General features: G+C 41.6%; 1 pseudogene; it reads left to right on the top strand.

The window, feature by feature from the left end:
• The first annotated feature begins 849 nt into the window (after positions 1-849).
• LOC124694733 lies at positions 850-4,726 on the top strand (annotated as a pseudogene).
• The last annotated feature ends 8,053 nt before the right edge of the window (positions 4,727-12,779 follow it).

Genomic DNA, 12,779 nt, shown 5'->3' on the forward strand with positions numbered 1-12,779 from the left:
TTAAGATATCATTACTGTAGAACTATTTTGGTATTCGCACCATTCAAGGTTCGTCTTACCTTAGATTTTCTCCGTCCTTCACCACTGGTGGTGTTTCCTCCCGTACCAGGAGGTTAGATTACCCCACGACCACCACAACAAAGCGTACCAGGTTCTTTGGCTCAAGGCCCTTGTTGGGCACCGCCTGCTGGCATTGGTGGCTCTGAATCTTCTTGGTGCATGCCTGAGAATATTGATGACTCTGATCTACAAGCATGGTAACGTTCTCAATTGCTAATTAGATGGCCATCGTGGTGTCATTTCTGTGTATGATATGGAGGTGGTTTGCTTTTGTCTGATACTAGCAAGTTGCAGCGTTATGTTGTATGATTTTTATTGTTCGAAAAATAAAAGTAGAAGAGGTGTCCATGGAAATATTGCATATAAGAATCTGGTTCACAGCCTTGTTTGATAGGAAATCATGTTTAGTTAATATCTATGCATTTGAGAACCGTTTTATCAAGATTCAAACAGCATGTTCAGCTCTGCAAAATTGGTCGTAACCAATCATGAAGATTAGAACTGATGTAGCTAGGATTCTTCTCTACTGAACATCTTCTCTACAGTCGCATATGTCTATAAGTTAGTTTTCTTTTTCTATTAGCATACCTGATTGCTTTGCGCATGATTTCTGCTTACATGGAAGATGTAGTTAGTTGTCGGTACAAGCATATAAATTGTCTTCTTAATTAAATTTTTAAACATAGTGAACTGATCTTACGAATTACCTGCTGTAGCAGGGGATTGGATTCTCACCCACCTGGTGGTTTCCTTAGTTTCTTTAAGAACACACCAAGCCACACAGAAGCTATGGGAAATGGGACTTCATCGCAGCCAATCACTGTTGGTGATGACACCAGTGGTGGCAATTGTAAAAGGACTGTAAAACGATTGCCATGGACAAAAGAGGAGAATCTTAGATTGGTAAGTTTTTTTTTTGCGTGCTGCCTCCATGTGTTACTAGCACAAAAATAACCCCTTCTGATAATATTGTAGGTTAGTGCTTGGTTGAATAATTCAAATGACCCAATCCAATCCAATTACAAGAAGAATGAGCAGTATTGGAAAGAAGTCACTGTTGTCTACAATAGTACCACCCCCAAAAACAGGGAAAGGCTACTAAAGCAAGTGAAGGATCACTTTGGGAAAATTAAGAAAAAGGTTGCATGGTGTTGTGCGAGCTAGAAAGAGGCTAATGCATTGTATGCTAGTGGTGAATCTGATGTAGATTTAAAGAAGATGGCAATACAAACTTATGAGGAAGATCACAAAGATGATGGCCCATTATGTTTGAGCATTGTTGGGAGTTTCTGAAAAAACAACCAAAATGGGACGCATATTTAGAACTCCTACAAGATCTGGAGCCAGAAAAGAGAAAGTTAGTGTTGATGATGAAGTGGGACAACATTTTACTCTAGATGATTCTCAAGATGAACGACCACCGGGTGGAAAGCAAGCTAAGGAGCAGCGGAAACGAAAAAGAAAGGATGAAAATTGTATAATAGATCTTGAAGATGAGCTTAGCAAATTTGTAAATGCTCAGAATGCTGCAAATGAAAGCCGCAAAGAGATGTTAGAGACACAACGGCGTGTTTCTAGTGAGAATCTTGAAGCTCGGAAGTTTGCGTGCCTTGCAGCAAAAGATCACAAGGAGTCGGTCATGCTAGAGACGTATCGATCGTTGATGATGCAAGATACATCTGGAATGCCCGACGATGTGAGATCCGAGCACGTGTTGGCCTTGAAGTGTTTCAGGGAGAGGTTATTTGGCAAAACTGATTAAGGTACTTCCTTGCTGTCCACTATCATAGTTTAAATTTAGTGTATTTTTCACACTATCACTTCTGCAATTGAGTAAGTAACTATGCATTGATCTCTTGTTGAAATAACCATCATAATTAGCCATGGTGGGATACTGATATCTCATATCTGCATATTCCTCTTTCCCTTAACATTGAGGACCAACATGAGATCTGACATGAAACTTTATTTCAAGACTATACTATGATGTGGTGATCTGGCATGTAATTTTATTTCAGGACTATGCTGTGATGTGGTCATCTGACATGAAGGTTCTTGATGCCAATGCTTAGCTGCTTCTTTCTACCAAGATTTCAACTATGGCTTTGTGCCTTCATCGCATCAAAATCAAACTTATGTCTTGTTTGCTAGAGACCATGTTTAGTATTTTGTTTGGCTAATGCTCTCTTCTAAATAATCATGTAATTTTTTAGTGTCGATGTCATGGTGCTATGCGCGATTTATTTGTTGGTCATTGTCGTCAAGAACAATACTAACAGCTTGTTTGCCGGAGATCATATTTAGTATTGTGCTACGTTCATGCTTCCTTGTAGATATACATGAGTGGTGGTATGGTGTTGCAACATTTGTTTGTTGCTTGCCCAGATTGTCCTGATATATTTTGATGGCGTCGCTGGTAAATATGTGTGCTGGTTGAAAACTTGAAATGGCTACAAAGATACAGTCCACATTGGATCACAGTTAAATGCTCAAATATTTAACAGCCAGGGTAACCTAACAGCCAGCGTAATAGCTGACCCATTGTATGGTTCTGGCTCTATGATAGCTATAAGTGACATGACATGATTTTAGAGCCAGCAGCCAGCTCTCCTATTGTTCTTGCTCTAACAGTTGTTTCATGGTTTTGCCCAAAATGGTTTACTACAAAAAATTAGGTTTGTCTTATTACAGGATTCAGTTGTACATTGAGGGGACCAAATTGTTGACATTAAAGGAACTCCAACTCCTACGACGAAGAATCCTAAAGCATGCAAGTTTATCTTAGGTAAGTGGAGACACAAGTTTTCATGCAAATCCGGCAGAGAACTATCAAGGGACTATATTTCAGTTCACATGTCCAAACTTATGTCATGCACGATTTTGCCATGAACATCACTATTGTTTCTTTGTACTGTTCATTGTTATTTTCAAGTATTTTGTTATGGTTCTCGCATGAATGATGATGATGATCCTTCTATTATAGTACTTCCTTGGCCTGTACACGATGGCCATCGGAGCCGGCGGCATCAAGCCCTGCGTCTCCTCCTTCGGCGCTGACCAGTTTGACGACGGCGTCCCCATGGAGAGGCTCAAGAAGAGCTCCTTCTTCAACTGGTTCTTCTTCTCCATCTACATCGGCAGCTTCGTCTAAGGCACCGTCGTCGTGTGGGTGCAGGACCACTGCGGGTGGGTCATCGGCCTCTGGATACCGACCCTCTTCATCGCGTTGGCTATCGGGAGCTTCTTGCTCGGCTCCAGCTCCTACAGAGTGCAGAAGCCTCTCGGAAGCCCGCTGGCAAGAGTTTCCCAGGTTGTCGTGGCGGCGTTCCTCAAGCGGAATGTACGTTTGCCGCGTGATGCTTCTCTTCTCCACGAGCTACCGGACGAGGATGCATCAATGGCTAACGCCAGTACCAAGAAGATGCAGCACACACAAGTGCTCAGGTAACTAGCTATCTGAATCTGTAAATGCCACATGGCTGCTGATCCTAATAATTATGTGACTGGTTGCATGTTTTTCATGGTGCAGTTTCTTGGACAAGGCTGCGGTGATCTCTTCCACCGAAGAGCTTTATTCTGATCCATGGAGGCTCTGCACCGTGACAGCAAGTCGAGGAGCTCAAGATCGTCATCGGCATGCTCCCGATCTGGGCCACTGGGATCGTCTTCTTCTCCGTCCTCGCGCAGTTCTCCTCGACGTTCCTGGAGCAAGGGAGGATGATGGACACTTCGGTCGGCTCGTTCGCCATCCCTCCGGCGTCGCTGGCTTCCTTCGACGCCGTCAGCGTCATCCTCTTCGTGCCCATCTACGACAGGGTGCTCATCCCGGCGGCGAGGAGGTTCACCGGCAACGAGCGGGAGTTCTCGGAGCTGCAGCGGTTCGGGATCGGCCTGTTCCTGTCGGTCCTGGTCATGGCGGCCGCGGCGGTGGTTGAGACGCAGCGGCTGGCGCTTGACCGGATGTCGGCACCGCCGATGTGCATCCTGTGGCAGATACCGCAGTACCTCCTGTTCACGTGCGTCGGGCAGTCCCAGTTCTTCTACATGTTAAATATAAATCTTTCACTACAACAAGGCGCCCGAGTCCATGCGGAGCCTCTGCTCCGCGCTGGGGCTCCTCACGGTGTCGCTCGGGAGCTACCCCAGTTCTCTTTTGCTGACTGTCGTGTCCGGCATCACGACGAGGGGCGGCGAGCCCGGATGGATACCTGATAACCTCAACAACGGCCACCTCGACCGATTCTTCTGGCTCATCGCTGCGCTCAGCGAACGCAGCGATTCTACCGGCTCCGGTAGGTAAAGTAGTGATGACATCACACTGATGTCATCCATGTGTTGATTTAGTTTCCAAAAATTTGTGAAACATGTCTGAAACTTGTGAAAAATTATTTACTGTTCAAAATATGTTTCACAAAGTTTCACATCTGTTGTTGACGTGTTTATGAAACTTGTGAAATATTTTGTACTGTTTAAATTTGTTTCAATATGTTTCAGTTTTGTCAAAAAGGGAACAAAAAGTTTCACCAATCTCAAAGCACAATATGTGGTGGATGACACTCCTACACATACAGTTGCCTGTAAAAAGGAGTTTTCGTGCGCTCAGCTCCTGAATCTGGTGGTTTTCGTCTGTTGTGCCAAAAGATACAAGTGCAAGAATGTTTCTTAACCGTAGAAATGCTCTACCTCCGTCCCATTAAATATGTCTTAGATTTATCTAAAAAAATTAATGAACAGAGAGTAGAGTTTACTCATGGCTTGAGAGAGTTTGTACGTTCCTATGTGTTATATTTTACCAATAGGATTGTTGTTATTTACAATATTCATATGCATGGCCGTCATGTTTAAATTGTTGGTGGAAACGATAACCTTTTCTTGGTCTCGGTTACGTGTTAAACATTAGATGAAAAAGCTTCATATGTGGCACATACAAGAAAGAATTAAAGGAAATTACAAAGAAGGCAAGAGATAAAAGAGATAAAAGAAAAGGAGACTCTATATGGTTGTTGGGTCAAAAGAGCCATACGGTTTGAGCATGCCATATATGGGTACATTATGTCTAACCCCCCATCCCCCAGTCTATACCACGGATGAAGAGGTTGCAATTAGGCTTGAATTGTTCAAAACTCTTCTTGATCTCAATGTCTTCCCTTGCAACTCTTTCTCTCATAAAATAGAAGTCAATTTCAATATGTTTTGTGCGGGAATGAAGAACTAGAATAGGAGACAAGTAGGTGACGCCAAGGTTGTCACACCAAAGACAAGGACGGGCACGAAGAGACACTCGTAGTTCATGAAGCAAGCTAGGCTTGAACCCAAATTAGTTTGGATGTTGTATTTTCCCGGGCATTATATTCGGCTTCGGTGCTTGAGCGTGAAGCAATAGCTTGTTTGAGTGCACTCCAAGAAATGAGGTTGGGGCTAGAAAGGAATGCAAATCCACATTTGGGGCGTCTTTCATCGATACAGCCGACCCAATTTGCATCTAAAAATGCACTAAGGATAGTAGATTTAGATTTTTGAAATGTAATACCAACTTTTACCGTACCTTCGGCGGAAAATATAGAACCCTAGAATTGTTGTGTTGTATTGCAATGACCCTCATGGGGTATATATAGAGGTACATGATTTGGAGGCTAAGATATCTAACGACTTGAGATACAAGAAGATCCTAGTCTATCTCTAATTATACACGTACTCTAACATTCCCCCTCAGTCGTAGCGGGAGTGAAGAAAACGCTTGAAAGTGCATGGAGCCCCCATGTATGGTTTTGGTAATTAATGACAATCCCTATGGACTAATGTTTGCATTGAGTTATATTTGTAGGAGTTGTCCATAGGCAATTCTTGAACCATATGTTGGCTTCAAGGTTGCAATAAGAAGAAACTGATGAAGGATATCAAGTGTAAAGTATGTCTTGAAGATGAAGATGAAGTGAGCCCTCAAGTTACTTCAAGACATCAACATGACGAAGAATGAAGAAATGAAGGGCAAGTTCAAGATGATCCAACTCGAAGAGTTCATAAGCTTGAAGCTTGCCATGGAGAAATGATGTGCAAGTTCAAGATGAGTCATCTCGAAGAGATCCTTTGCTTGAGTCTTGCCATCCATATGGTGATCATGGATATGTGAAGATGCGCCGAAGAAGAAGCTCTCCCATGGTGGATTATGGGGGAGCAATCCACATGGTGGTCATGGTTATGTGAAGATGCGCCGAAGAAGAAGCTCTCCCATGGTGGTTTATGGGGGAGCAATCTACAAGACTTCGTCAAGCAAGCACAAGCAAGAAAGGCGTTCCATCTTGTTGAGGTCAAGATCGTCGTCATCAAGCTCAAGTGGAATGCGCAAGTATAAGGTTTGCTCTTGATAGGGTTTCTTTCTCACCGGTCTCATAGTGTAGTTGGAGACCGGTTTATAGTTTAGTTGCCGTAATATCAAGAGGGCTCTCGAGTGAGTAACTCGATCGTATCGTTCGGAGAGAGCTCAAACCTTTGCATCCTTGCATCATCTTTCTTGGTTGTTATTTGGACCTTATCCATGTGATATTTTAGAGCTTGTGCTTATTCTCATGACAAGCTCTAGTTCATCGAAAACGGATTTTGCATAGATCACTTGTTGCGTTTTCGAGTTTGGTTCATCATCTTTCTTGGTTATTATTTGGATCTTATCCATGTGATGATTTAGAGCTTGTGCTTATTCTCATGACAAGCTCTAGTTCATCAAGAATGGTTTTTGCACGGGCAACTTGTTGCATTTTCAAGATTGGAGGTTTTACCGGTATGTCTTTTTTAGATAGGTCAAACCTTTCATCATTTGTTTCTATCCTCCCTTGTTGGACTATGATTGTTTACTGCATGATCTTGTAGAGCTTGTTCCTAGCTTTAAAACAAGTCCAAGATCATCAAAATCGGAGTCCGGATGCTAAAGTTATGCCCGTTTCAGTTTGATGTTTCGCCGGTTTTCGGGGGCGGATATTCCGGCCCAAGTTTGGGGCGGATAATCCGGCCCCCCGGAAAAATCCGGTTTATGGACAAATCCGGGCAAATATCCGGCCAAATGTCCGGCCCCCATCCTGAGAGCAGTTTTCTCATGTCCTTAGCCGTTTTTTGGGGCCCGGATATTTTGCAAATATCCGGCCCGGAAAATCCGGCCTGAGCACACCCAAACGGTCATATTTCGATGGGAGGGGGTATTTAAGCCCCCTTCTTCCTCCTTGGGCAGCTACCTCTTCCCCCAAGTGCTCTCCACCATTGTTGACCTTGAGAGCTTCCCTTTCCCTCTACTCCTCCTATGCTTCTTGAATCTTTTTGAGGGAAAAGGAAGAGGAGATCTAGATCTACATTCCTACCAATCAAATCCCTCTCTTTGTGAGGGGAATCCACTAGATCTAGATCTTGGAGAAATTTGGTGTTCCTCCTCTTATTTGTTCTTCCTCTCTTATTCCCCCAATAGCTTTTGTAGCTTTGTTGGAATTTGAGAGAGAAGGACTTGAGCATCTTTGTGGTGTTCTTGCCATTGCATTTGGTGCATCGGTTTGAGTTCTCCACGGTGATTCGTGGAGGTGAAAGCAAGAAGGTTGTTACTCTTGGGTTCTTGGAACCCTAGACGGATTCTAGGCCTTTGTGGCATCTTAGTGGTGTTCTTGGGGACTCCAATTAAGTTGTGGAGAATCTTCAAGGGCAAGGCCTTTGTGGCATCTTAGTGGTGTTCTTGGGGACTCCAATTAAGTTGTGGAGAATCTTCAAGGGCAAGGCCTTTGTGGCATCTTAGTGGTGTTATTGGGGACTCCAATTAAGTTGTGGAGAATCTTCAAGGGCAAGGCCTTTGTGGCAATTTATTGGGAGCCTCCAATTAAGTTGTGGAGATAGCCCCAAGCTTTGTGCGGGTTCGGTGACCTTCCTAAGGTCCCATAGTGGATCGAGGACATCCCTTTTGGTGGGAATTCTCGAGGAGAATACGGTGGCCCTCGTGCATTTGGAGTGACTTGTCCTCCACACCGCTCCAACGGAGAGTAGCACTCGCAAGAGTGTGAACTTCGGGCTACATCGTTGTCTCCACGTCACTTCGGTTATTCCTATACCCGAGCTCTTTACTTATGCCTTTACTTTGTGATAGTCATCGTTCTTGAAGTTATATATATATCTTGCTATCACATAAGTTGCTTGTCTTGCTTAGCATAAGTTGTTGGTGCACATAGGTGAACCATTGCTTAGAATAAGTTGTTGGTGCACATAGGTGAACCATAGTTTATAGGCTTTGGGCTTGACAAAGTAAACGCTAGTTTTATTCCGCATTTGTTAAGCCCATCTCGTAAAAGTTTTAAATCGCCTATTCACCCCCTCTAGGCGACATCCGTGTCCTTTCAATTGGTATCGGAGCAAGGTCTCTCATTCTTAGGCTTCACCGCCTTGAGAGTAAAGATGTCGGTTAGGGGATTAGCGCACAATAACTTGTTTATATTTGATGGCACAAATTATGATCTATGGAAAATTTATGTGCTTAAAATCTTACGGGGTATGTCCCCGGACATGGAGCGATTTCTTGGCATGGGTTTTTCTTCTCCTAAGGATCCTCAAAATTTATCTCTTGAGGAGGAGAAAAACTCTTGCCTCGATGCTCTTGCTTCTCATGTGTTTTCCATTGTTGTGAGCAATGTAGTTACTTCGTCAATCATGCCTTTTGGGAGCTCTCATGAATTATGGACAAAGCTTCAAGACAAATATGATGTGTCCAATATTATTAAGGATGATTCTATTGCTTCCACTTCCGGCCGTGATGAGTTCTCATCTTCATCCACTTCACCAATGTGTGGCAAGACACAAAGTAATGATATGGTGAGTGGTGATGGAAATTGCAATGTTGGTATTGAGCTTACTATTGATGATCCTTCATCTATGTCTCATTTCAATGGTTCATCTTTGGACTTAAACACATCTAGCACTAGAAATGATTTACATGCTTGTGTTGATAGTCCTTGCATATCATGTGTAAGTTGCTTGAATAAATCTAATGATGATATGCTTACTTTGTCTTGTGGCCATGATAAAAATGCTTCTATTTCCTCTAGTTGTTGTGTGACTAACATTGTAGAGGAAACCAAAGATTCTATTGGTCAAGACAAGATCTTGAAAGGAGCCTCAAGTAACTCCTCATCTTTATCTCACGGTCCTCATATATGCCTTATGGCCAAGGGTTCCACGGTACCTCCTACCATGGAACCTAATATGTCTCGTGGTGATAAGGATGAGGATGAATATGAAGAAGAGGATTGGGTTGTCTCTCTACGCGATAAGGGTAAGAGCGTATTCAAGGTTATTTGCAAAGATAAAATTGCTAGCACTCACTTCTTTGAAATCTTGACTACCGCTATTGAGAGCCAAAAACTTATTTGGATGCATGAGAACACCATTGATAAAAAGGGTGCTCTTGAACGAGAGTATGCCAATGATGTAGCATCCCTAAAGAATGATCTTGAAGAAGAACAAGAGACCATATCCTCTCTTGAAGAGCAACTTGAAACCCTTGAAGTGTCTCAAAATGAAATAGTTTCTAAACTCACTAAGGAAAGAGACCATGCTAAAGCTCAAGTAAAAATGCTTAAAAAGGAAAATCCCAAAGTTGGTGTTGGTCATGATAAACTTGTTAAGGATCTAGATGATCTAGACAAGGCCCACAAGGTCTTGGAGAGCGAACACTCTATCCTCACCAAGTCCCATGAGCAACTTCAAGCTTCCTATTTAAAAGATCATGCTATGTTACCTTCTCTTCTTAATATGTCTTGTGATGATGCTTGTGCTACTAACTCTACTTCTTGTGAAGCATCTATCTTGAAGGAGAATGTTGAGCTAAGGGCTCAACTTGAATTGCTAACTAGCAATTATGGGAAATTGGAAGAAAATCATGGAAAGCTTTCTAGCTCCCATGAGGATCTTCTAGCCTCCCATGATAGGCTAAAGTTTGCTCATGAGGCTATCATATCGAAGGCAACACCTTGTGAGCCTCATGTGGATACTAGCACTACTACCCAAAATGCTATATTGCCATGTGCTACTCCTAGTAATTCATCCACTCATACTATTGCTAAATCTTGTGATGAATTATCTTCCTTGCCTTGTTGCTCTAACAATGAAGGTTCTACTTCCTCTAGTACTTGTGTTGTTACTAACCATGTAGAGGAAATCAAAGAGCTCAAGGCCCAAGTCACTTCTTTAAAGACCGACTTGGTAAAGAGTCATGAAGGGAAATGCAAACTTGACACGATGTTAAGTGTGCAACAATCCCCAAATGACAAGAGTGGACTTGGATTCAAATCCAACAACAAGAACAAGTCCAAGAACAACAACAACAACAAGGGCCAAGTACAAGTCAAAGACCCGACCAAGATTGTTTGCTTCAAGTGCAAAATTGAAGGGAACCATGTTAGATCTTGCCCTTTGAAGAAGAAGCAAAAAGGGAAGCAGCCTCAAGCTCAAACTCATATTCAACCTCAAGTTGAAGAAATTCAACTTCCCAAGAAGAATCAAGCCAATGCTCCCATTGTGGAGAAATCTAGTGAGAAGAAGGAGAAGAAAAGAACTTGCTACATATGCCGTGAGAAGGGCCACATCTCCTCTTTTTGCACTATTGGTACCTCATCCAACTCTATCTCCATTGATGATGTTTATTCTATTTGTAAGGATGAGGGTGGCAATGTGTTTGCCAAATATGTTGGTGCTCAAAGTGGTGTCAAGAAAAGAACCATTTGGGTTGCCAAGCCTATTGTGACTAACCTCTTAGGACCCAACTTAGTTGGGGACCAACAATCCAAAACTTGATCAATATGTGCTTTTTGGAGGGCATTGGAGACTTGGCTACATCATGAAGAATTAAGGGATCTTCATCATTTATATTATCTCAAGCCAAGTCTTGGTTATCTTGCTTCTATCATATATTCAATGTTCCTCCTTGCGGTAACATGTGCTCAACTCATTTATATTGAAAGTTACTCGCCCCTTTGCATGTGTTAGTTTTGTTCCTAACATGTGTTTGTATATTTTGTGCTTCCTACTTGCTTTTCTTGAGAAATCAAGTCTATGCATGTTGGGTTGCACACCATGTATTTGTGTTTGTGTTGGAGCCTCTTTGCATCTTGTTGTATCTTATATGGCTCTTATGAGCGATTAATGGACAATCCCATTTTGGGGGAGTGATATTCCTTTGGGAATTTCATGATCCTAAACAATGTGTGTACATGAGGAATATCACTTAGAATTGATATTGCGAGATTATCTAGTCGCTATGTGGTATGTCATCTTCATGAGAAATTCAAATTCTAATGTCCATTAATATCTCTACTTGGATCTTATTTGCCTCTTGTGAAAATAAATTCCTTATCACATTATGGGGGAGTAATAAGCTTTGTGCATATTACAAGCCTAGAAAATGTGAACATTTGAGGTTGTGTCACATAGAATTGATACCGTAAATTATCTCTCTCCTATGTGGCATGTTTGCTCAAACAAGCTCCAACTTGCTTAAATGGCTTCATTGCTAATATCTTTGTGGATCTTATTTGTGAAAGTTTTTCTTGGCATGGTTTTTCACAACGTGTCCCTCAATACATTTTTGGAAAACCATGTGCTTCAAGTCATACTATTAATTGCTTTGCATGTTGGTATGAATACTATTAATTTCTTTGCATGTTGGTATGAATACTATTAATTGCCTTGCATGTTGGTATGACTAAATGAAGCTATCAAGAAACTATCTTTGCATGATGGTTAACTCTTATCTTTTACCATATGCTTTGTTCGTTGTAAATATGATCTTATGTATACTTACAAACTACCACCGGGAAATATTTCCTAATACCTCTTGTCCTAGGACAATTGGTAATCAATTATGAGGTAGATTTTTATTGATCATATTTACATTGACTCTTGTGTTTAAATTGCCTTATTTATTGCCATCATAAAAAGTGTCGAGGGTTTGGTTTATTTGTTGGAACCTTGCTCTCTTGGGAGTTGGTTATCTCATTCCTTTGTGCTTAGGCTTAATTAGCTTCTTATAATGAGATAAGTCTTTGGAGTCAATCTTGTGTTGATTTGATTCTTTGATATAATTTGGACAACCATTGTCTCTTGGTTTATTTGGTGTTTTGTCCAAATTGTATCTTCCTTTGGTTCTTGAAAGTATTGTGCATGCATATTTAATATATGTATATCTTATGGCATGTGTCACTTTCTTTGATCCAATATATAGGGTAAACTCCATCAAATCCTAATTTGACTAAGATGTGCATGAAATTCAATTTCATATCTATATGCACATAGAATTGTGGAGTTTGTCCTATATGTTGTAGTGTGTCTAAGTACTTCGGACCCAATTAGTTTGGGGACCATTTTGTACTTACCTTTGTGTTAGGTACAATGGATATGCATTGAATGCTTGTCTCACTCTTGGAAAGAAGTGGTGACTCAATGGTAACTTGAGGCAAGCTAGGATGATCAACGAACACATATCTACTACATCCACACCAATGCTATCTTGGTAACAAGTATCTTCTCATGCATACTTTTCTTGTATCCAACCTTATGGTTGCATCTTGGCATGAATCTCTTGATTTGCAAATGTTGTGCTTCTTGCAAAAGTCTTTATGAAACCTCTTTATTGTGAATGTGAGTAATTTGAGATGAGTGCATTTGTTGGGAAGTATTTTAAATCATACTCATGATTCATCCAT

The sequence above is a fragment of the Lolium rigidum genome, chromosome 3 (genome assembly GCF_022539505.1).
Source record: "Lolium rigidum isolate FL_2022 chromosome 3, APGP_CSIRO_Lrig_0.1, whole genome shotgun sequence".
Classification (NCBI taxonomy): domain Eukaryota; kingdom Viridiplantae; phylum Streptophyta; class Magnoliopsida; order Poales; family Poaceae; genus Lolium; species Lolium rigidum.